Here is a 26,166-nt window from a genome sequence, read left to right as displayed (position 1 = left end):
CGGGGTACTGAACTTTAAGATCAGCCATGATCTTGTTGAATGGCGGAGCAGGCTCGAAGGGTCGAATGACCTACTCCTGCTCCTATCTTCTATGTTTCTAAGAATAACGGTTTGATCTTTAGAAATTATATTCTCCAATCTATGGGCCAATATTTTTGACAAAATCTTCGTATCACATTAAATAAAGAAATAAGCCTATAAGAAGCACATTCAAATGGATCCTTCCACTTTTTTCAGAATAAGAGAAACACAAGCTTCATGAAAAGATGATGGAAGATCCCCTTGTTTAAATGAGTTATTAAACACAGAACTTCATTGGGGCACAAGCAATATGGAAAAGGATTTATAAAATTCCACAGAGTACCCATCAGGTCCTGGAGATTTACTTGATTTTAAAGAGGAAATTGCAAAAAAGTATTTACTCTTGAGAAATCCGTGTATCCAGACTCATATCTTTATTCTGAGAAAGCATAAACAAATTAAGGCAGATATTGGGCCTGCTTTGCCATTAATTGTTCAATCTGTTTTGGAAAAAAGAGTACCAATTTTTTAATGAATATTTGTGCAAAAACCACACTTTGATTTTACTCCAAATAATGTTGCACCTGCTTTAAGAATAAGACCACGTGAACTTAATTTCCTGACAGAGAAAATAGTTTGTGACTATCAAATCAAATTCAATGTGGTATTAAGTCTCTGTCAATTTTTTTTCAGCTTTAATTTGTTTAATAACCCATATATAACAACAAAAATTGCTTACATTAGAGCCTATTATCCAAAAGCCATTTTATAGTAAATATTATATTTATTTTTTTTTACTTGTTCAAAAATCAAATAATATATGACATATACAGCAATTAAACATGAACATGAACACTTTTTTATGTATATAGAGAAAAAAGGAAAAAAAAGAACCCCCACCCCCTCCCCCTTCAGCCAACTCTCCTAAGGAGAGTTTAAACTGATGGAACAGTCAACTGAACCTAACAACTCCAGGATCCCCCCAGAAGCCTTCTGTGCCATGTTTTCAGTTGGAGTCACCTCTGGCTGACCAATCTGTTTCCACATTTTCTTTGATATTAGGTTTATCAGACCCTGTGTCAATTTGCAGCCTCACTGGAATGTCTTTAATATGCATCTTGGTGTATTTCCTGCATTTGGCGTTGCCACCTTAAAGTTGCTTTGATTGGTTTCACTTTTGTGTGTGAAGCTAACTTAACGGGTGTTTTCCCTCTGTAGCATTCTGGTTTATGTCCTCGACACTTGCATTTACTGCAATGCTGTCGTCTGTACGGGCAGTCACAAGCATAGTGCCACTCATTGCAGTTCCAACAAGTGCTGGGCAGTTTGGCTGGGTGGGTCACATTTTTATTTGGTCTAGTGGGTCTGCTAACTTGATTGTCTGTACACCACTTGAAGATGAGTGCGCTGCTTCCACCATTTTGCTGTCGCATTTCAAATTAACTTGGCATTCGGCGATTAATTTTCTAATGGTCATGTCAGATTCTTGTTCAATCTTCACCAGCAAACATGTTCTAAGGTCTACATCTTGGTGCGACTGCATTCCTGTTACATAGACTAGACACTTGAACTGGTCTTCATTTAGCGTAGAGAGTTTAAAATGCTCGCACTGTCAATTTACCATACTCGTGTATGCCACAAAATCTTTGGTATCTCTCTTGGTCATTTTTAAATATGGGCTCCATACTTTTACAAAGAAATTATATTTATCCCTCAAATTATAAATTATTTTTTCTTAAGGAATACAAGATTTCATTTCAATATGCCACCTTTGCATTCCTAAAACTAAATCAGATAGCCAAACATTTTTTTAGAAACAGCCAAAGCCAATCATAAAATATCCAACCCCCTCACCTCCATGTACACATCCAACCTTCTCTTAAATGACAGAAGGGACCCTGATGCAACTATCTCATTCGGAAGTTCATTCAATTCTGCCACAACTCACTGAGTGGAAATGCAACCTCTAATATTTCTCCTAAAGTGTTGCCCCCTTACCCTTATGACCTCTTGTTCCAACCTCCCCTGCCCTCAGGGGAAAAAGTCCATTAATGTCTAGTCTATAAATGTTTTAAATATTTCTGTCAGGGCCTCTGCATTTTCTACACTAGTTTCCCTCAATGTCCGAGGGAATAATGTGTCAGGCCTGAGGGATTTATCTACTTTTATTTGCTGTAAGGCATCAAGCACCTCCTACTCCATATGTTCCATAACACTACTGCTTCTTTCCCTTCCTTTCTTATACACTATGCCAGTTTCCTGATTAAATACTGATGCAAAAAAATTGTCTAAGATCTCCCCCAACTTGGGAGGCTCCACACATAGACAACCACTCTGATCTTTTTGTCCGTTACTATCCTTTTACTCTTAACCCTGAATAAAACAAGGGTGGGGAGGGGCAAGGAGCACAGGCCAACTGGAAAGAGGTCATAAGTGGATATGGGTGTTATGGTAGAAGAGGAAAAAGCTGAGAAATGATAGGAGGAGGGGGTAGGTCTCTGAATGGAGAGGGAGGGGGTTGGCAGCTAGAGGTAAGGAAGCTGAGGGATGAGGAGAGAGGTTAGAGTACATTTTTGACATAAAGAATGCTGCATGACCTGCAGTTCAGCACATTTGGGTACCTAATCAAATTTCCCCTGATGGAGTGAAAGTCCAGTAACACTGGACAACAGAGATTTTGCTTCCTGAACACTTGTTAGGTGTATTTTATGGATTTTGGGCTGCATATCATGAAAATCACCTTAAAAATTTCCTATCTGATACTATTTTTTAGATATAAGCTGTTTTTGTGATTTCCTGTCATATTTTAAGTCTACTTCAATCATACAAAACCATGAAGTGCCACATGTTATTGAAAATTCATTTTTATGCATTTGCCCTTGGACTTCTTCCCTGTTGATCTTAGTGCTGACAATAGTAAACCACAACGTTCTGTGGACACTATGGTTGAAGTACAAACACAAAATGCTAGAGAAATTCAGCAGGTCAAACCATGTCCTTTATGTATCAAAGGCCGGTACACAACTGATGTTTTGGGCTTGAGCCCTTCATTAAAGTACTTTGATGAAGGGCTCAAGCCCAAAACGTCAGTTATGTACCGGCCTTTGATACATAAAGGACACAGTTTGACCTGAGTTTCTCAAGCATTTTGTGTTTTTACTTGGTGCTGACAGTGAGGAACATGGTGGAAGGTTTCACCAGACATTGTGTCCGAGGAAAAGTGGTTTCAGGCCAACTGGAATCCACCAATGCTGATGACTATTGTTGGACACTAACATGAGAGGCATCAGATGCTGAGTACAAACAAAAATCAGAGGCAAAACATTTTAAGGTTAGTTGAACTAACACAACGTGTCATCATCATTATGTGATTAAACATGCTAAATTCAATAAAAGTTAATGTTTCTCCAACTTCAACATGATACACCAAATCTGAGTTCAACTTGTAGTTGTCTGTCATAACCCCCAATTTATTTTCAGGAAGAAAATCTTTTGGAAAAAAACATGTGGTCCAGTGTAATCTCCTCTGCAACCTTTTAGAAATGAGGATAGTTTAGCATCCTGCATGACCTGCTGAGTTTCTCCAGCACATTTGTGTATTGCATTTGACCTCAACATCAGCAGATTTTCTTGTTTAACTTCTAGAAGATCAATGGAGAATTTACTGTAAAACCCCACAACATCATAACAAGTGTGTTGGGAATTAATTATGAATAATATCCAATAGCCTGGAAAATCTGCATCCATCACCAGCAAATTCCCTAGCTTATCGTATTATTGGATTTTTCATTCCTTGAGAGATTAAAATTGATCTTGTAAGAGTGAAAGCTAAAATGGTACATACATAATTACCATGGAGGCTGTCTTCATGAGAAATCACCTCTTGCTTGTTCTTAGTTTCTATGGCAACAAACATATTAGGTAAGATTGTTGGTAGTGAGTTGAATATTAATGATTATTTTCTTGTTTTTGCAATGTTGTTGCTGCATGGTTTTGTAAACTCCTCACCTCAGATAAGGTGGCAGAAAATCAGTTTTATGTGCCAAGCAATACATACTGTACATAAGGCATTAATGAGTGATCTTCAACATTTTTAAAATATGCAAGCTTCTGTTGGAGATTATTTGCACAGTGCTGTATTTATTCCATTGCCAAATATGTGTATTTTAGCTGAAATTATTTGTCTTCCAAGAAAACATAAATTGTTCCTTACAATCCAGATAATATCATTTTCATTATTCATGTCCTCTCCCAACCCCCACCCCAAAAGAAACATCATGACATAGATATTAAATCTAGCATCTGTTCCATGGTCCACTGGGGGATGGGGCATATGGGGATTTTGGGGAGCGGCTTTGTTATGCTTGTGTGCTGAAACTACTTCCTTGCACATTTTTGCAATTTTCTTTTTTGGGACCACTCCACAACTTTCATTAGTACATTTCTAAATGTAAGTACACTGAGCTATTTAATGTACTCTGATAATGTTCTTATGGGATTGTGGGGCGAGGATGCTGTGGTATCCTGTGAAATTTTTCTGACAGACAGATGTTGTGACATTGGTTATTTGATATTAAAGATACTCAGAAATTTGATTTGTTCAACTATCCTAAGATAAATCAACCTCATATTATAAAATGTACATTGAAGCTTGAACATTAAAGTGTCATAGAGTGTGAATATTTTGTCAATTTTCAGAGATAAAATCTGTTTTAAAGCATCATGGATTATTTTTCTCTGCCTTCTGCAATATTTTACTTTCTTAATATTCTAATTTCATAATTTAAATAATTTTACTTTGAAATCATGAAAGTATAATGGTTGTTATATTTTTAGCCTGATAGAGGCATTTTGCAAAATGTAACCTTTTGGGGAGTATTAAAACCTCTGATCTTCAATCTTCTGGGATTGGTTATTGCTGAGATGCAGTTCTTGTAATTCCGGGGCACTTTTATAGGATATTTTTAAGAAGATTTTGGAGCAGAGGGCTAGACCTGTTAAGTACTGTGATAGAGCTTAAGTGCTGAGGCCTTGGCCTGCGAGGGTTCAGCAAGCAGCTGATGTAAGGATACAACAGATAAGATAAAGGTCATGCTCACCATTGCTTTTTCTTTTCAATGGTTACCTCAGACAAGCTGACTGTTTGGGATATCCAGTGCTCTTCCTGCAGATGTGGGAATTCAGGAATCTTCAGTGCCCCTAACGGGAACTGTGGGATGCTGACCAGATCAAGGGGCTAGGGTTGCAGCTGAATGCATCACAGATCATTCAGGAATGTGAGGACAACATGGATGAGAGCTTTAGAAGATCCAGACGGAGGAGCTGGAGATCACCCAAAAAGAATTAGGGTGTAGACTGATAAGCCAGCAACTCCCTGTAGCCATTCCCCTCAGCAACAAGTGTACAGTTTTGGATACTGTTGGGGGAGATGACCTACCAAGAGGAAGGCACAGCAGCCATGTCTCTGGTTCTGCCTGGACCTGAGGCTCAGAAGAGAAGGGGGAAAGGAGAAGACTGATAATGGACTCAATAGAGGGACTCACAGAGGATTCAGTGACCAAGATCGTGACTGATGTGATGTGTTGCCTATGGGATGCATGGGTCAGAGACTTCTTGGATTAAGTTCTCAGCATTCCTAAAACAGAAGGCAAACAGCCAGAAGTCATGATGCCCATTGGTACCATTGACATAGGTACAGAATGGGATGAGGTCCTCCAAAACAAATATAGAGAGTTAGGTTGTAGGATAAAAAGTAGGACCTCCAAGATGGTAATCTCTGGATTACTACCATTGCCATGTTCCAGTGAGAAGAGGAGGTGAAAATCCATGTGACTGAGCAGCTGGTGCAAACAATCAGGATCTCTTCTGGGGCAGAGGTGATGTGTACAAGAAGGATGGGATATAACTTGAACTGGATGGGGACCAATATTCAGGTGGGAAGTTTTGCTGTTTTTGTACTGGAAGCATTAAACTAGTCTGTAGGGATTTGGAATACAAGATGGAGAGAGAGAATTGAAAACATTAAGGAGAGTGAAAAAGGCAAAGGAAGTGTGTTGAAGCAGAACAGAATGGTGCAGGACAGCGAAGGTAAAATGGGAAAACTTTGTTGTGTCTTAAGACTGGACGCCAGACAGACAACGTGGATGAACTTTGAATGTGGATAGGCACAAAACAATGGGATGTTGTAGCCACAGGTAGGTAAAAATGTAAATGTGCAGATGCTGCTGTCTAGTGCATAACACAAAAATGCTGGAGAAACCAGGGTGGGGGGGTGGAGGTCACGTGATGCAGTGAAGCTAGATAGACGTGGGCCTGAGGGCTCGCCAAACAAATTCAATTTAAAACCTTTAAAAACACCCAAACTTGCTGTTAATTTAGTTGGACAGATAATGACACATTTAAACAGTTTTAAGTTTATATACTGTAGAATTGCAAGAAGACCTGAACCAAGATTGATGATTTTTTTTGCCCACTGTTGAATTTCCCAAACTTGGTCAAGAAGATAAACAAATTTGGATCTTCCCTTTACTCCAAAAGAAATTGAAAAGGTCTTGGGCTTGTGACAATCTAATAAATCTTGAATTTTACAGAGAATTTAAGGATTTATTAATCCCTCTCATCATGGATGTAATTAACTTAGCATCTAAAAATCAAACTCTCCCTGAATCATTCTTTACTGCCATAATCACTGTGATTCATTTAAAAAAATATAGAGACCCATTAAAGTGCTCTTCATTTTGGCCCATTTGATTATTAAATTCAGATTATAAATTGATTTCTAAGGCCCTGGCTAACAGGCTTGGCCAATATTTGTCAAAATTAATAAATTCAGATTAGAGTGGCTTTATTTTGAAATGGCGGTCAGCTAATAATTTATGTAGGTTCTTTGGTATTAGACACTATGCAAAATCTAAGACTGAGCCTAGTATCACTGTAGCTTGAGATGCTGAAAAGGCCTTTGAAAGGCTGGAATGGCTGTATTTGTTTAAAGTCTTGGCCAAGTTTGTGTTTGGGCATTTGTTTATTAACTGGGTAAAAGCACTCTATCATAGACCCTGGGCCAACATTACAACTAATGGACAGATCTCGACTGCATTTCCCTTGAGTAGATCGAGTCGACAGGACTGCCCTTTGACTCCAGGACTTTTTGTCTGGCTATTGAGTTCCTAACTGAAGCAATTAGACAGGATCCTAATATAAAGGGTTTCAAAGTGGGTCAGACAAACCATAAAATTAACCTTATGGCAGTTGACATAATTTTGTACTTAACAGACCCTGTTGACTCCATTACCAAATTACAGACTATTAAAAGCTTATGGTGATGTTTCAGGATATAAGGTAAACTGGGAAAAAAAATGAAATTATTCCACTAACAAGTTTTGATTACACTGAGTATCAGCAAACAAGCCCATTTAAGAGGGGTCCGAATGGTATAAAATATCTTGGAATAATTGTAGATAATAACCTCTAGAATCTGTACAAACTTAATTACCTCACATTACTCAGTAGAATTGAAGAGGGTCTGAGTAAGTGGATGAGTTTGTCCATTATTCTAATTGGCAGAGTCAACTGAGTGAAAGTGAACATATTACCAAGGTTACAATATCTTTTCCAGTCATTGCCCATTCCACTACCCCAAACTTCCTTTAAGACCCTCAATAAATATGTTGGACAATTTATATGGAACTATAAAATACCCAGTGTATTTATGGAAAAAATAACATGGGATTATAGATTAGGGGCCTTTGGTTACCCAGTTTTAAAAAATATTATTTGGCAACTCAAATGTGATTTATTTCATCATTTTTTTTGAGGGTGATGGTGTCCCCTCCTGGATGCAAATTGGATTACACTCCCTAAAAGAGAAGGTATTCAGTGATTTCATTTTCAAATGGAACTCCAGAATTCCATCCAACAGGACAGACAATCCTATTTTAAAGCATTTGATTAAAATATGGTGTGAGACTCGTGGAAGTTTTGGACTGAAAATGGGACTGTCAGACAAAATGAACTCATATCCATGAGTCTAAGCAGAAAAATTCTGGAGTCTTGGCATCATACAGGGATCCAACATTTGGAAGACCATTCCCAAAAAAGGACTTTTCATGTCATTTGAACAATTGAAGAGGAAATCCAATTGTCCAGCAAGACTTCTTCTGTTATCTTCAGTTAAGATCTTTCCTTAAAACCAACCTGGGCCCTGAAATAACATTACTGGTACTCATTGAAGTGGAGAAACTGCTTCATGAGGGAAATTTATGCAAATTAATTTCTAGAATGTATTTCTTTCTGATGAATGAGTCCCCAAAGCCAGGTAAGCACAAATCTAGAACAAGATGGGAGTCATAACAATTGAACAGCTCTGGTCTGATTTATGTCAAGGAAGTTTGTTAGCTACCATTAATACCTGGTACAAGACTAGTTCACTATAATTTCCTCCATCAGCTATACCTCACCCTACAGAAATTACATAAATATAAGTCTGAATTATCAGAAATGTGCTGTAGATGTGGTACAGAGATCAGCTCCTTCCTGCTCTGTACAAAGGTGAGGCCCTTCTGGTATGACCTCTGTGACACCTTGACTAAGATCACAGGAGTCAGCTTCCCATTAGATCCTGAGCCATGTATACTGGGGAATTTCACAAGTGTTATTAGATCTTTAATTTCCAAATTAAATTTATAGAAATTGGTTTATGTGCGTCCAGGAAATGTATAGCAATGACACGGAAATCAGATTCCCCTCTCCTCATTGATAGATGGTCTTTGGAAATGAACAGTTGTATTCATCTGGAAAAGAACACACATAATTTTAGAAAAGGATACAATACCTTCCTGAAAATTTGGCAGTCTTACCTAGAATATATAGGGACTTCACTGATGCCACTATAGGGATCATTTCTGGTTAGCCAGAATGCCTCTGTAAAGTACACACATTGATAATACTGTCTCTCTATATGTTTCACTGTATGCACTGATGATGGGATTTTTCTTTTTCTTTGTTTAATTGGGTTTATATGGAAAGGGTAGGGAAGTGGCATTCTTTGAAGTTTTATGTTCTGTATAATTGTTAAATATACTTAAAAATCAAGATAAAATATTTTAAAAAATGCTGGAGAAAATCAGTAGGTCATGCAGCATCCACAGGAATTTTTAAAAATAGTCGATGTTTCAGGCCTGAACCCTTCTCAAGAGTGCCGAAAATCAGGCAGATGACTGAATAAAAAGGTGGGAAGGGGAGAGGGGAAGGAAGGATCTCCAAGTCGCCAACCATTTCAATTCCACATCCCTCTACCACTCTGACATGTCTGTGACTTCATGTATGGCCAAGTTGAAGTCACCCACAAATTGGAGGAACAACACCTTATATTCAAACTCCGCAGTCTCCAACCAGACAACAGCAATATGGACCTTCAATTTCAGTTAACTCCCACCCCAGGTCTCTTACTTTCCCTCATCCCTCTGTCTCACTTCCTTTAGCTCCCAACTCCCTTCCTTTCATTCTCCTATCAGAGAGCTATCTTCCTTAACCCTTGATCTTCCCCCATCAATTCTCAGCTTCTTTCTTATCTACCCTCCCACCTGTATCCACCCATGTTTGCTCTGTTGGCCTTTGTTCCTCCCCTGCCACTCCCCACCCCCTATTTTTTGACTCAGTGTCTGTCTGATTTGTGACCCTCCTGAAGAAGAGCTCAGTCCCGAAACATTGACTGCCTCTTCCTATGGATGCTGCGTGACTTGTTGCTTTTTCTCCATCAATTTTGTGTGCTGATGTGCTGATACAGAGTTGCAGTTGAAGGAGGACCAGGACTGACAGATCAATAATCTGGGCTACCATAGTTACAGATGTGATAAGAACAGTGGGAAGAGACACAGCAGCCTGCAGCTTTTCAGAAGCATTTTTCTGTAGCATGTCTCTGCTTTCCAAAGAAATGCTGTAGGAGGAGAGAAATGTGCTCTATTTTCACCTCCTTTTCCTTATGTGGTGACAGCTGACTTCAAGTGAGAAGACTGAAGACTGCAGGTACAGGTACTGGATGCCTTTCATTGCAATCTGCCAGCAGAGGTTGATGTGATGGGAATACAGACTTGGTCACTGCAGATTAGAACATCAATGCATTTGCCCTTCTCTGAGGTCAATTGCATGGTCGTTTACAAGCTCAACAGTTTGCCTCTCACCACTGGTGAATGCAAGATAACTGGACTTTGAGGATCCTCTCATTGCTGATTTCCTTCCCCCCAAAAAAATGAAATTTTATCATAAGAAATATGAGCCATTGGACCAGTGATTTATTCCTTGATGTGTTATGTATCTTCCAGGTGAATCCTGTGAGGGAATATTACATTTTAAAATAGGTTGGACTAACCATACAGCATTAAATAACAAAACCAATATTTTGTGGTTTCAAGATGCAAGCAGTTTCTTCACGTGTAGAGAGACAACTCACAGTCATTTCCATAAAGGTACAAGTTGTCACGTATCTTATAGAGAAAATATAACTACAAATCTAATACTGGTGGGTATCAAGAATTTTGATCCATTTATCTCTGTTCATTAACAAATATCTGCTTCCTGAGAAGTTGGGATTGTTCAGTTGGTTTAATTGCTCCTCACTAATCTCAATGTGATATCAAGAAACAGCCAAAGGCCTGACAATGCTCCAGCAATAGTACTGAAGACTTGTGTTGCAGAACTTGCTGTACCTTTAGTCAAGCTGTTCCAGTATAGCTACAACACTGGTATCTACCCAACAAGGTGGGAAATTGATCGAGTATGTCCTGACCACAAGAAATAGAACAAATTCAACCCAGCCAATTAGTGCCCTATTCGTCTACTTTTAATCATCAGCAAAGTGATGGAAAGCATCATTATTAGTGCAGTCAGGCAATACTTGCTCAGCCACCTCCTCATTACAGCCTGAGTCCAAACATGGACAAAAGAGCTGACCTCAACTTCATTATCACATGTAGCTAAAATACACTGCGAGAGGTTGCTTTCCAACCAGACCAGTGTACATCTCATTCATAGTACAACAGGGGCGGCGCAGTTGGTGTAGCAGTTAGTTTTGAAACATCGAAGGGATAAAGGATGGATATAATGATTGTGTCTTGCTCCAATTTATAATGCATGCATTTTTTCAACAGTATTTTTGCTCATTGTTTTGATGAATCACCTTCACTTCGGTTCTGTTTCTGTGGAAATTGTAATTCAAAGATATTTCCATTGTTCATAATTTAGGTCTTTATTCTCAGCCACCTATTTATATATATATTTATCTCTCTCTCTCTCTCTCTCAATCTATTTATTTATTTTTGTCCAGAACCTGCAAAATATTGAACGCATATGGCTCCCTCACCAGTAAGTGACGTTCGATGTTTCATGCAGAGTAGAAATCTCTATTTCATTGATATATTGATGTGTGTGTGTGTATATAGAACTCAAATTTCCCTACATTGATTAAAAACACAACCATGACTGAACCGTTAACGCTCACAACCAGAGAAGCAGATTTCTTGTATACACTGTCAGAAGGTCCACAGTGGAAAATGGTGAACAGTGGATTTGATAAAGTGTTTGACGTAAACTTTGTTGACCCTTGTTATTTGTGACATTACAACTGTCCACTGTAAAGTGGTGAGTTATTCGTGGTGTTACAGCTCATCGCTTGATTTCCCACGTCGGTGACCTCTCCACCCTTCGCCCGGTCCATCTGTTGTACAGGGTAGACTGACAACGCTTTGAAGTGGTGGGCTGCATTTGCCTCAGCTCTCTCTGCCACCGCTTGCCCTGCATTGCTTATTTGGCCAAAATGGACACACGAAGGAGAGCGGGTGAGAGGAGTTGGTTGAGACTTTAATCTCCATAAATTTACAAAAACCGTTCAAAGTCTCTTCGCACCCTTTAGTGTCTCCTCCACCTATTTCCATCACTGTCCATGGTTACTTTCGTTTTCTGTTTCGCAACTGGCAACCTGATCATAACCCCCTCCCCCTTTATTGCAGCCCTGCAACAGAGGCTCGATATTTTTTCGGTGCGTCGAACTCAGAAGGTGTTTTTTAAAGCTTGCTGCGTTGCTCCTCCCCCCCTTTGACCATGACCCAGAGCATGTGGAACGGGCGATCTCCAAATCGCGCTCCGCCCCGTGCTCCCATGACCCGAGCTCACCACGTAAAGGGCCGAGGAGACTAGCGGTTGGTTCGCTCAGTTTCCCCAGCCCCCGCCCGCCTGGCTCTCGGAAAGCCGGCTCGCTCTCGGAGCGTCACCATGGAGCCCACGGGTCAATGGAACGTCTCAAAGCCGAGCAGGAGGAGCATTTCAATGGAGTGATTTCCCCTCTTGGAAAAACCACCATGATGGCCAAGTAAGTAAGAAAGTATCTAATGCCATAACCGGGGGGTGGTCGTGGAATGGATACCATGTTACCAGTAGTAACTCGTTCTCATTCAAACGACGTCTTTTCATGTCTGCGAGATGCGTTGTCTTGGCTGAAGGTGACAGAAGAGGAATGTCCGCCCAGTAATGGTAAATCACAGATGAGTGTTACATGCAGACTCGCTGAAGCCAACTGGGAATCTGTTTCAGTCGCTACGACATTTGCTGAGGATTCTTACCACCTCTGATTTTTAAAAAAAATTTTGTCACAATCGCGAAACTACATGTTAATCAACATTCGTATGGAATAAACTGACTCTTTCCCCCCCCCCCCCCCCCCACCCCAGTCGCATAGAGACTTTCCTCTGGTTAATGCTCGGTTGACTATGTAGCATACGGACGAATACTTTTTAATCAGTGGATGGAGAATGGTTAGAGTTTTTCAACATTGTGGCTGCTGGAGGACAAAGTGTGATGAGATGAAAGTTTAAAAGAAAGTGAATCAAAGATTAAAGGGACAGCGCAGAGTCGTGGTGAACGATAAAGTCCATTCCTCCTCCTGTGGCTAGTGCAGAAAGATGGAACTAACGCTGCACAACAATGATTTTGCTACCTGAACTCCTTTGGGTGTATTTTATGCATTTTGAGGCTGCTGAACATGAACATCACCTTTAAAAATTTCCTATCATGAATCGTTTTTTTTTAAAAAGATGCAACCTATTTTTGTGATATCCTGTCATATTTTAAGTCTTCTTGTATATTGTCCACTAAGCAAATATTGTCTTCTGCCTGGGCATGCATGGAAGACTTTAAAGATGTTGTTGAGAATTTTCTTGACAACGACAGAGCACCAAACTACATCCAGCTAATTGACTAAAACATGAGAGTCTGTAGACACTGTGGTCGAAGTTTTTAAAAAAAACACAATGCTGGAGAAATTCAGCAGGTCAAACAGTGTACTCTATACAGCAAAGAAAAAATACACAACTGACATTTTGGGCTTGAGCCCTTGGTGAAGGACTGGTGGGGGGCTGTCAGGAGACTCTGCCAGTAGCCCGCTGATGGTCATTGTTGTGTTGAGAAAGCGTTGGGTTCAAGAAAGATGAGTCTCGACACAAGGGTTTGCCATCAAATGTTGTTTTTATTAACACACAACAATTAATAGAAGAACGTGGGAAAATCGTAGCAGGAATAAAAGACGTGCACAATTTACAAAAGTGTGGGAATTATGCACACAATTTAATAAAACATGCACAATTTATAAAGAGTGTGGGGAAAATCTACTGCCGGTATTGATCTATGCAGTGATTTCAAACTTTTTCTTTCCACATATTCATTACTAATCCCTGCTATCATTAGTGGTGGGCATCAGTAGGGAGAACAGGGAAGTGGGCTTCACTGTTCAAACTGAGGACAAACCCACAGATCATCTTGCTCATGGCACCAGGTGACCAGGGACACTTTGAGGACAGCTGAGAGTGGGGTGGTGGGGTCAATGTGGGGCCTGGTCGCGAGTTGTCAAGAGACTCTCTCGGCAGCCCACTGTCAGTCCCCACACTGATCCCACCTGAGAGAGCGGGATAGCCGGCCACCCGGAAAGAGTGGGACAGTGATATTTTTAAAAAGATTTTTCCTGTTGTCCTACTTTCATGTTTTGTCCAAGTGTTAAATGCTTACTTGTAAATACACCAAAAAAAAAATGATACACATATACATCCTGTCTTGTCATGATGCCAGATTCTCCCTTTTACACAGATCTGGCACTATTACTACCTCTACTGCTAGGAAAAAGCCGACACTGGAATCTCCCCCCAGCTTTCTGTGTCTGAGCTTTTGACACAGGAGTAGCGTAATAAAGCTGCAAATATCCTGGGAACAAAGTGGTTGTGTAAAAGGGCCAACTGATGAACATGGTGAAAGGTTTCACCAGAACATTACAACTATGGGAAAAACTGCATCAGGGCAACTGGAAATCATCAGTGCTGGCCGACTATTGTCAGACACTGACTCAAGTGGCATTAGATACTGAATAGAAATGAAAATCCGCAGCAAAACATTTTTAGGTCAGTTGAACTCGTGCAATCTGTAAGCCTCATGTGATTAAGTATGCTAAATTCAATAGTTAATAGTATCACGTAGGAAGTTGGAGAAACATTAAATTAAGAGTCTAGAGGACCCCAAAGCCCAGCAGCAATAGATATGCATCACGACAAAGGGCTACTTAAACAAAAGTTGCTTTTAATTATCTTTGAATGTGAAAATAGAATCAAACTTTAACTTACCTCTATTGACTCACTTAACCTACTTAACCCCCTTCTAGTTCTAAGTGCACGTGTGTGTAATGTGTAAGTTCAGCAAAGTTCTTTGGTTCACAGTCCAATCTCACTGGTTACAGGCAATTCTTGTACTGTGCACAGAAGTTAACATTAATAAAGTTCACCAGGCTTTGGTGCTTAACAGGTTGATGGTTACCACTCAGAAGGTTCTTGTTGGTTTTCAGAGAGAGAGTTTCTCTTGTTCTAGGACATCCACAACTGATTTCTTTTTAATCAGCCATTCCAGTGTCTTGCTGATGAAACTTGCCCCCTTTAGGGTTCTCCAGATGATAATCTCTTTCTTTCAGGTAATCACAGAGCTCCTTTCTGTTTCTCCTATTCCAAAGGAAACACCAGACAGCCAGTCCCTTCCCCCTCTCTGAACAAAGCCTGCTTTTTTTCTGCTGGATGTCTGCAAAGATCACATGACCTTCCAGACAGTAAATGCTCTTTTCCAGACAAAGCTGCTACTGCCTGTTGTTACATTTGTTGCCTTTTGCAATTGACAGTCCATCATGAGTCTGAGCACTCTTGTGAAAGCTCCTGCAAAAATTCTGTGTTTTAAAGTGTTTGTGTGTGACCTGCTGTAACAAACCTTTCCCAATTTATCTCCCAAACACCTCAGTGTACTCTGTCACAATACAGTATTATCTTTGTGTTCAGCTTGAAGTTGTCTATCATGTTCCCCCATTTTCTTTCAGGAAACAAACCTTTTGGGGGAAAAAAAATTGTTTTCCAGTGTAATTAATGCATATCTGGGGGATGCAGTGAAATAATGTAACAATCTTGAATACAAGTGAAAAAAAGTTGGAAATGCCATAAAAAAGCTTTGTGTCCAAAATTGGCTTAGTGAGGTTGCGGGTGGTGAAAGAAAAATACATTTCTGTTTTGAAGTCTGTGACAAGTTGAGGTGGTGCAGAGCACTGGGAACATTTTGTTTTTTTGATATGTTAGCATCCTGGGTGTGAAGGTAGGAGGTATGATTATTGTCTTTGGATGGGATAAATGTTGATGTTATAAAGGCTACAGGTTGAGGCATTGAATATAAAAGATGGAAAATTGAGAACTTTTACAAAACACTGGTTGGCCTGTGTTTGCAGTTTTGTAACCTGTAGGTTGGATTATGGTTGTGCTGGAGCAATTGCAGGGAGTATCTGCCAGTATTCTACTGTATGGACTGTTTTGGTTATGGGAAAAGATTTGATAAGCTGGTCTGTTTTTCCCTGAGCAAAGCAAGATGATGGACATTTTCCAAATGATAAAATGCATAGATAAGGCAAACGGCCAGAATCTATTTCCATAGTAGACCCCTAAGGGATGTGTTTGTTTTAATGGGGTGGTTTGTATGTGGAGCATGCTGCCAGAAGAAGTAATGGAATAGAATACAATTACTTTAACTGATATTTAGGCACTTGCATAAACAAGGCAAGAGGATATGTATCTAATGACGGCAAATGGGATTGGTGTAGATGAGGAAAAAGGTTGGGGACATGAAGTGCTGTTTGGCTCAAACTTTGTGATTCAGTAGCATCTTTAGAGAGGGAAACTGAACATTTCATTGAAACATAAAATCAGAGGATGAAAAGGCCTTCCAGACTGCTCCATTATTTAATACGATCTTGGGTGTCCCAGTTTTAACCTTTAGTTTTTCATTCAAGTCTTCCAGTCCCAGCAACATTTTAGTTATTTTTTTTTGTTGCAGCTACTCCAACTTAATCACATCCTTCTGATAGTTTTTGGACCAGAATTGCACACAATATTCCAAGAGCAGTCTCAACAACATCCTACACAGCTGCAAGTCCCAACTCTTGGACTCGGTGTCCAATCTGATGGCAAGGCTACTTATTGCCTTCATCCATTGTCTTCTTGTGTCATTACTTTTGGCGAACAATATATTCTGAGGGCTACAATGCTCCATGGGACCTTGTCATTTACTGTTCAAGATTCCATTCATTGTTATGTATACAAAATGTACAAAAAACTTTTTCTTTCTTTGGCCTGTAAAAGATAAAATAAGAGGAGCAAAAGTTTCTTCAGAAACATCTGATCTGATCCCACTGGTTCTTTTGATGACACCATCACCTGCACCTTTGTGGCCACACTGATATGCCTTAAAGATGGACCAGACAAGTATTAGACTAATGCAGAGCTTTTATTAACAGACATTTAGCCACCACTATAGTGGCCAGTGGGAAAGCATCTCCATTTATCATACCAGTAGGGTGGAGCATAGCCATAGCCAATAGCAAGCAACTCCATACACGAGAAGCAGTCAGTATAATACACCCCCCATTACATCATCACATACATCCCCCACAAGAATTGACCAATTTTAATAAAATGTTATACTGACCAAAGCAAATGGTGGATAACAAGCAGATTAAAAATTTCAGAGGTAAAGGGATACAGCAGGATAATACAAAAACCAGAATTAATTGGAACACATATCAGAAAACTGGCTACAGAGATAACAGTAAGTAGCCTTGGTAATTATGTCTACGACTAAAAATGGCCATAACAGTCTCTGGGGAAGTTTAGAAATATGAGCAGATCTCTGCAAAGGCACTGGTGGGAGTGGAGGTTTATTCCTAACTCAGGACTTTTCACACCAGCTGTGGAAGGGATTGGAGAGCGGGAAGCAAAATTCTCACGCGGAGAGTATTGTTCCTTTGGCAATGGATCAAGTAACTGATTTTTCTCGTGCTGGGGAGAGCAGTGTGGGTGTCAGAATTGTGGAAGGGTTAGCAGACTGTAGACCAGACAAATCCAGGTCTCTGAAGGAAACAGTGTCCTCTCTCCCATCAGGAAAAGCAACATGAGCATACTGTGGGTTAGCATGAAGTAGTTGAACATGTTCTTCAAGTAGGTCAGATTTTCTGAGTCTGACATCTTTTCTTAATAAGACTTCTCTGGGCTCAGATAGTCAAGTTGGCAAGGTCAATCCAATCTTTGATTTTCTAGGGAAAGTAAAAATATATTGGTGTGGACTTTGATTGGTAGCTGTACAAAGCAGTGAATAGAGTGTAATGCCCCTGGCAGCATGTCTTGACAGTGGCTGGTGGGGCAACCTTGAGACTTCAGTGCAAGAGTGATAGCTTTCTGGATTGTACTATTACCATGCTCCACCTGACCATTACCTCGTGGGCTATAGCTTGTAGTACGACTAGTAGTGATTTTCCCGATCAAGAAGGTATTGCCTAAGTTCTGTACTCATGAAAGTTGACCCTCTGTCACTATGAATGATGTTAGAATAACTGAAAATACTGAAAGTCATACTGAGATATTTAATAACAGTACTAGAAGAAACATCAGCACATAGTATAGCAAAGGTAAAACAAGAGAATTCATCAATGATGTTAAGGAAGAAAACTTCTTATTGTTTGAGGGTAGTGGTCCCTTAAAATCCAAGCTGAGGTTGGATCTTAAATTCAAAGGGTCTAGACGCCTTAATCAGCGGAGAAATGGGAGATTTCTAATAGTGTGGTTTACACTCCGCATAGACTGGACACTCGCTAGTCAATTTTTTGATGTCTAGTGAGTACGGCAAATTGAGGGACTTAACGTAATGATAAAATCTAGTGACCTCCTGGGTGGCATAATTCATCATGAAGGCCTTTCAAATGGTCCAGATGCAGACTTGCAAAGGTCATGAGAGAAAGAGCGTCTGTGGAGTCATTGAACTTTCTCTGGTGATAAAGTATATCGTAATCATAAGTAGAAAGCTCAATTCGCCAATGCATGATCTTATCATTTTTAATTTTGCTCTTCAATTTATTGTTGAACATGTAGGCACAAAATTTTGATCAGTCAGTAATGTGAATTTCTTTCCGGCAAAGAAGTGTTTCCAATAGCGAATGGATTCTACGATGGCTCATGCTTCCTTTTTAATAGAGGATTGCCTGACCTCTGGCCCATGTATGTCCAAGAGAAAAAAGCTATAGGTTGACCAGCTTGATTTAGTGTCACTGCTAAAGCCCAGTCAGACACGTCAGATTCCATTTGGAATGGTAAATCCTCATCAATAGCTGACATTGTCACTTTGCCTATCAAACATCCTGTTTGATGTGTTCAAAAGCATGGAGGGCCCCTTCAGATGGGGAAAACTAGTTGTTTTAAACAGTGGCCGCGCCTCATCTGCGTAATTCGGCACTCAATGAGCGTAATAGGAGAAAAAACAAACCCAGGCAGCGCTTGAGGGACTTCTGTGTCGCAGGTGGGGGAAGCTCCATGAGTGGTCTCATTCTCTCTGGGTCAGGGCTGATTTTGCCTCTACTCACAACTTAGCCTAATATAGCCAGGCGCTTAGTGCAGCATTATCGTTAGGGTCAAGTTCAGATCCTTGGCCACCTGGAGGAACTTCTCTAAGTTACAATTGTGATCATTTAAATCCTTGCCACATATAGTGACAATGTCCAGATAAGGGTAGGTGGCTTGCAAGTTGTGAGCATTTACTAGCTTATCCATTTCCCTTTGGAAAACTGAAACACCGTTGGTAACTCCAAAAGTGACCCTTTTAAATTGAAATAGTCTGCTGTCTGCCTCAAACTGCCTTTCATCCTTGTGATGGGCACCTGATGGGAGGCTGATTTCAAATCAGTTATGGGGTATATTTTGCAATCTGATTTACCGTGTCTGAGATACAAGGTAGGGGATAAGCATCCAGTTGTATAAACCTGTTTATAGTTTGGCTGTAGTCCATGACCATTTTAGGTTTCGCACTATTTTTGATGACCACTCCTACTTGTTCGTGCCAAGGATTTGTACTGGGTTCAATGATTTTTTTTCCTCCTAATAAATGACTAACCTCATTCTTAATAAATAATTTGTCCTCTTTGCTACAGTGCCTACTCTTTGTAGCTATAGGCTTACAATCTGGGGTTAGATTGGTAAAAAGATGCGGAGGTTTAATCTTAAGGGTTGCAACCCACAAACAGCCTCTTGGATCAATAGTAGTGGGCCGTTAAATGCCAGTACAATACTTTTCATTTAGCACTGGAAATCTAGCCCTAATATAATTGGAACACACAAAATGGGTAGCAGGTGTAAAATTTGAAATCTTTGTATTCATTTTCCTGTACATTCAGGATTATTCTGCAGCAATTTGTAATGTCTCATTTTAGTCCAGAACAAGCCATAGAAATTTTGGACTTAGATGGACACAGGTTAACGATCGGGGAGCTTGCAGTTGTAGGGTGGATATAGCTGTCACTACTGCCTGAATCAAGCAAACAGTCAACAGGCTCCCTGTTTACCTTCATCATTGAATGCTTCAGCCAGTGGGGCTCATCTTGGTTTGTCATTATCAATGCCGGAACAGGTCTCCCCGTGGCGGCGATCTATCAGAGCTTGCCTCATCACTGGAGGTTCCACTCACAATTTCGGAAGAAGAGGTGTTGGATGAATCGTTGGCTCTCCTAGTCAACACAGAAGTCTCACAGCGGCACTCTTACTTATTAGCAGTGCTTGTGCGCTTTTTCCCTCTCTCCAACTCACGGTGTGAACTAAATGAGGACTCTTGCACCTAGCTGGCTCTGATCTAGTTCTTCGCTTTCCGTAATTGACACAATTGGCTCATCGTTCAGGGCACTGTGAGCGTATAGCAATGCAAATCTGTAGAAGTAGCAACTTCTGTAGCGGCTTCTATACTGCGGTTTAGTGGCACTCAGCAGTGGATCATCGCTGCGGGCAGGCCTTGGGGGTGTCGCTTCAGCACCCTTTTCCTTCTGAAGGGCTTTAGCGCTTTGTAGTACTGCCCTAAGGGTTTTCGAATGTTGTAGAATGTCCTTAAAGGTTAGGACGTGTCAACTATGGAAAGCGAAGCACTAGACCAGAGCCAGCTTGGTGCGAGAGTCCTCATTTAGTTCACGCCGTGAGATGGAGAGAGGGAAAAAGCGCACAAGCACTGCTAATAAGCAGGGGTGCCGCTGTGAGACTGCTGTGTTGACTAGGAGAGCCAACGATTCATCCAACACCTCTTCTTCTGAAATTGTGAGTGGGACTTTCAGTAAGCGTTGTCTGATGTACCCTGACTCCAGTCCGCTTATGAGTGCATCCAACATTAAGGATTCTCAGTGGGCTTCGGCCGTGACAACAATGCTCTGGATAGTCTTTAGTGCAAGCGCGAAAGTATCTTCGCTCTCTCCATCTTGTTGTCTTAGAGTGTGAATTTGGTGTCTTGCAAACAAATTATTTTGTGGCTTATAGTAGGTTGTGAGGAGATACAATGCATTCTGGTATATACCTGTCTCCCTAACCACAGAGTAAGGTACTTCTCCGAGGAGAGCCACAAGATGGTCCATCTCCACAGCACCTTGCACAACAGTGTTCACTCGCATATATGCTTCAAAACACTGGAGCCAGTGGTGAAAAATTTCTCCACCTCGGGAGCCATCTTGATCTATCTCGAGTCTTCCAGGTTTCAGGGAAGTATCCATGATTGAGAGTCTGTTAATAAAATTGATATACCATAGACATGGATCATAAAAGTGTTATACTAATACAAGGCTTTTATTAGCCATCACTATAATGGCTAATGGGAAAGCATCTCCATCTGCTATATCAGTAGGGTGAGGAGCATAGCCAATAGCAAGCAATTCCTTACATGAGAAGCAGTTAGTATAATACACCCCCCCCCCATTACATCATCACACAAACAACCTCGTGAACATGTGCTTGAGGGGGAGGAGTCACGTGATGGAGTAGTGGCCAGTCGGGGAACTCCAGCCCTCTCCGGAAAAGTAAAAAAAAGACAGTGAAAAAACAAAGGCACAAACACAAAAACCAAAATAAAGTGAAAGTAAAGGTGTGGAGAAAATGGCAGCGAAGAAAGAAAAGCCAAAAGCAACGGGAAGAAGAGAAGAAGAAAAGACGTCGGAAGAAGAAGGTGAAGGCCTTACCTGTACTAGGAGGCCCGCCGTGGACAGAGAAGCCCGCTCCCTAAGGTCAGTTGAAGCCCCGAACTCGGGACTACAAAAATGGCTCACGGAGCCAAACAAAAGTGCGCAACCGTGCATGCGCGAGGAGTCGCACAACCGCGCATGCACAAGACAAAAATAACACTGACGGGAGGGAGGACCAGCTGAGGAGTCGATCTCCACAGCTGAAATTTACAACCACAACAAAGCAACAAGAGGAAAGCATAGAAAATAACGAGAACAAGAAAGAAGAGAGTAAAAAAAATCAAAGAAACAATAGATGACCAACTCAAAGGAAGAAGACCAGCATCAAGACACTTCTAGTAAAAATAAGAAGACCAAAAATACCCAACAAAATAAAACAAACAAACCAACAAGAAAACCAGAAGAGACAGAGGTAAAGGACACAGATCCTGGAGTGAACTCAGAAGAAGAAGAGGAAGAACACAGAAAAATGGAAGATGAAGGGAAGGGCAAGTACATGGATATATATTTTTTTAAAGAATATATGGAATCAGTAAAAGAATGGCAATCACAAGAATTCAGTGAAATAAAAAGAAGAGTAAAAAGTACAGAAGAAAAAATGAATAGATTAGAGATGATCATGTCAGATATAGGAAAAAGAGTGGACAAGGTGGAAGAACGAGAAACAGCCATAGAAATTGAAGTAGATGACTTAAAAAAGAGATTAGAAGAATCTGATTTTAAAAAAAAGTTAGAGACACAAGAGCTGTAAGCTCAGAAGATAGATATAATGGAAAATTATAATAGAAGAAACAATATAAAGATAGTGCGCCGTAAGGAAGATGAATAAGGCAAGAATATGAGAGAATTTATAAAAGAATGGATCCCCAGGGTCCTAGGAAGACCAGAATTACAGGAAGAAATGGAAATAGAAAGGGCATACAGAACATTAGCCCCTAAACCACAACCACAACAAAAACCAAGATCCATTCTAGTAAAATTCCTAAGATATACAACAAGAGAAAATATATTGGAGAAAGCAATGAGGAAAATAAGAGAAGACAAAAAACCACGGGAATACAAAGGTCAAAAAATTTTTTTCTATCCAGATATAAGTTTTGAACTCCTGAAGAAGAGGAAGGAGTTTAATACAGCAAAAACGAGCCTATGGAAAAAAGGAAATAAATTTATGCTAAAGTATCCAGCGGTACTTAAAATAGTTATTCCAGGGCAGCAAAACAGACTATTCTTGGATCCGGAGGAAGCACGAAAATTTGCAGAACAACTACAAAACAGACAGAGAGATGAAGATATGTAACGAGAACAAAAATGACCACAAACTATATGTATGTGTGTATGTATGTGTGTGTATATATAAATAGAGTATAGGTAAGAACTAAGAAGGGAAAGAAAGGGAAGAAAGGAAGTATGGGGGGAATTAAGAGAGTGACCCTTGTTATATTTGAAGATTAAAATCTTTTCTGGGGGGGGCTTGGTGGGGAAGAATTACAGTCACTGCGAAATCAGTTGACGCTTGCGAGTGAATTCGCAAATCCAAATGGAGAGGGGAGATGTGGTTGCCCGACAAGGGACAAAGGGCAACTCAGGAAGGGGAGGGGATAGTGGGGTTAAAGGAATTTTAGATAGGAGAATAATGGAAATATTTTATGTTTTAGAAATGTTGTCTTATAATGTGTTTTTTTAAAAAAAAAAGAAAGCAGAAATGGATAAGAAGGAAAGGTGATGATGAGGAAACGGAAAGGAAAGATAAACAAAGTATGAAATGGCTATGTTGATCTATATGACTTTATATATTAATGGAATACATAACCAAATCAAAAGGAAAAAACTGCTAAATTTACTGAAAAAAGAAAAAAATTGATATAGCATTCGTACAAGAAACACACTTAACTGAAGTGGAACACAAGAAATTAAACAGAGATTGGATAGGACATGTAACAGCAGCGTCATATAATTCAAAAGCTAGAGGAGTAGCTATATTAATCAGTAAAAATGTACCAATCAAAATAGAAGAGGAAATAATAGATCCAGCAGGGAGATATGTAATGATAAAATGTCAGATATATTCAGAGTTTTGGAATTTACTCAATATATATTCACCTAACGAAGAAGATCAAAAATTTATGCAAGATATCTTTTTGAAGATAGCAGACACGCAAGGGAACATACTAATAGAAGTGGATTTCAACCTTAATTTGATTTCAAACATGGATAAAACTGGGAAAAAAATTAACAGAAAAAACAAAGTAACCAAATTTATAATTAAATCAATGCAAGAAATGCAACTTTTGGATATATGGAGGAAACAACACCCAAAGGAAAAGGAATATTCATATTCGGGTAGACATAAAACATACTCAAGAATAGACCTATTCCTGTTATCAGCTCGCATGCAAGAGAGAGTTAGGAAAACGGAATATAAAGCTAGACTATTATCGGACCACTCACCCCTGTTATTGACAATAGAGTTAGAGGACATCCCACCAAGAATGTATAGATGGAGATTAAACTCCATGCTACTTAAAAGGCAAGATTTTAGAGAATTAATTGAACGACAAATTAAAATGTACTTTGAAATAAATATGGAATCAGTGAAAGATAAGTTTATACTATGGGACGCAATGAAAGCGTTCATCAGAGGGCAAATAATAAGTTATGTAACTAAGATGAAGAAGGACTACAATCAGGAAACAGAGCAGTTGGAAAGGGAAATAGCAAATATAGAAAAAGAATTAGCAATGAAGGAAGACACAACTAAAAGAAGAGAATTGGCAGATAAAAAAAAATAAAATATGAAACACTACAAACATATAAGGTGGAGAAGAACATAATGAAGACAAAACAGAAATATTATGAACTAGGAGAAAAAATGCACAAAATTCTAGTGTTGCAGCTTAGGACAGAACAAACTAAGAGAATGGTATTGGCATTAAGGAAAAAAGACAAGCAAATCACATATAATCCAACGGAGATTAATGAAAACTTTAGAGAATTCTACGAACAATTATATCAAACTGAAAACGAAGGGAAAGAAGACAAAATAGATGAATTTTTAACTAAAATTGAACTACCGACATTACAAACAGAGGAACAAAATAAATTAACAAAACCATTTGAAATAGAAGAAATACAGGAGATAATAAAAAAAACTACCGAATAATAAAACACCAGGAGAGGATGGATTCCCAATAGAATTCTATAAAACATTTAAAGATTTATTAATTCCTCCCCTTCTGGAAGTAATCAACCAGATTGATAAAACACAAAGCTTACCAGATTCATGCAAAACAGCAATAATTACAGTAATACCAAAGACAGGGAAAGATCCACTCGCACCAGCGTCATATATACCAATATCTTTACTTAACACAGATAATAGCTAAACTATTAGCAAACAGATTAGCCGACTATGTACCAAAAATAGTAAATCTAGACCAAACTGGATTTATTAAAAAAAGACGAACAACAGACAATATTTGTAAATTTATTAACTTAATTCATACAGTAGAAGGAAAGAAAGCTCCAACAGTAACGGTTGCTTTAGACGCAGAGAAGGCCTTTGACAGAGTAGAATGAAATTATTTCTTCAAAGTACTACAAAAATTCAGCTTACCAGAGAAATATATTAATTGGATTAAAGCATTATATAAGGGGCCATTGGCGAAAGTGACAGTAAATGGATATATATCAAAACAATTTAACTTAAGCAGATCAACAAGGCAGGGATGCCCACTATTTCCCTTATTGTTCGCGTTAGCCATAGAACCACTAGCAGAACTGATAAGAACAGAAAATAAAATAAAAGGGATAAAAAAAAAAGACAAGGAATATAAAATCAGTCTATTTGCAGATGACGTTATAGTATACTTAGCAGAACCAGAAATATCAATAAAAGAATTACATAGGAAATTGAAGGAATATGGAGAAGTGTCGGGGTACAAGATTAACACAAATAAAAGTGAAGCAATGCCAATGAATAATGCGGATTTTTCAAAATTTAAGAAAGAATCACCATTCAGATGTCAAACGCAAACAATGTGATAACTTGGTATACAAATAAATAAAAACCTCGGCCATCTATATAAACTCAATTATTATCCACCAATGAAAAAATTACAAGATGACTTAGAGCATTGGAAAGACTTACCACTAACACTGATAGGAAGGATAAACTATATTAAAATGAACATTTTCCCAAGGATACAATACCTATTTTAGACATTACCAATATGCTTAACAGAGAAATTCTTCAAGGAGTTGAAGAAAATAATAAGGAAATTTTTATGGAAAGGGGGGAAACCGAGGATAGCACTAGATAAATTAACAGAATGGTATAAACAAGGAGGCTTACAATTGCCAAACTTTAACAATTATTATAGAGCTGCACAATTAAGATACCTATCAGATTTTTATCAAACAAGGGAAAAGCCAGATTGGACTAGACTAGAACTAGATAAAATAGAGGAGAAGATACCTGAAAATGTATTATATAATGGGATGAAAAATTGGTACAACGTTGGAATTCTCCAGTATTGCATCATCTGCTCAACATTTGGAAG

The 26,166-nt window shown here is 39.3% G+C and overlaps 1 protein-coding gene and 1 long non-coding RNA gene across 8 annotated transcripts in view; one reads left to right on the top strand and one right to left on the bottom strand.

Moving 5' to 3' along the window:
- The window catches only part of trim2a (tripartite motif containing 2a), a 239,418-nt gene that overhangs the window by 10,254 nt on the left and 202,998 nt on the right, over positions 1–26,166 (top strand). Inside the window, exon 1 of one of the 7 annotated variants that reach the window (XM_069926690.1) lies at positions 12,223–12,382. The exons of the other annotated variants lie outside the window; for them this stretch is intronic. The gene's annotated coding sequence lies outside the window, so the exon portion shown is untranslated. Of the gene's footprint in view, positions 1–12,222; positions 12,383–26,166 lie in introns of those variants that run through there. 7 annotated transcript variants of the gene reach the window in all.
- Positions 8,670–12,626, bottom strand: LOC138758162 (uncharacterized). Its single transcript, XR_011354182.1, has 2 exons — positions 12,437–12,626; positions 8,670–8,810 (listed from the first exon to the last, which is right to left on the bottom strand). It is a non-coding gene; the product is annotated as an uncharacterized lncRNA (long non-coding RNA).

Source organism: Narcine bancroftii, chromosome 3, assembly GCF_036971445.1.
Source record: "Narcine bancroftii isolate sNarBan1 chromosome 3, sNarBan1.hap1, whole genome shotgun sequence".
Classification (NCBI taxonomy): domain Eukaryota; kingdom Metazoa; phylum Chordata; class Chondrichthyes; order Torpediniformes; family Narcinidae; genus Narcine; species Narcine bancroftii.
Note: the sequence above shows the minus strand (reverse complement) of the source record. Positions and strands in the feature narration are given on the sequence as shown.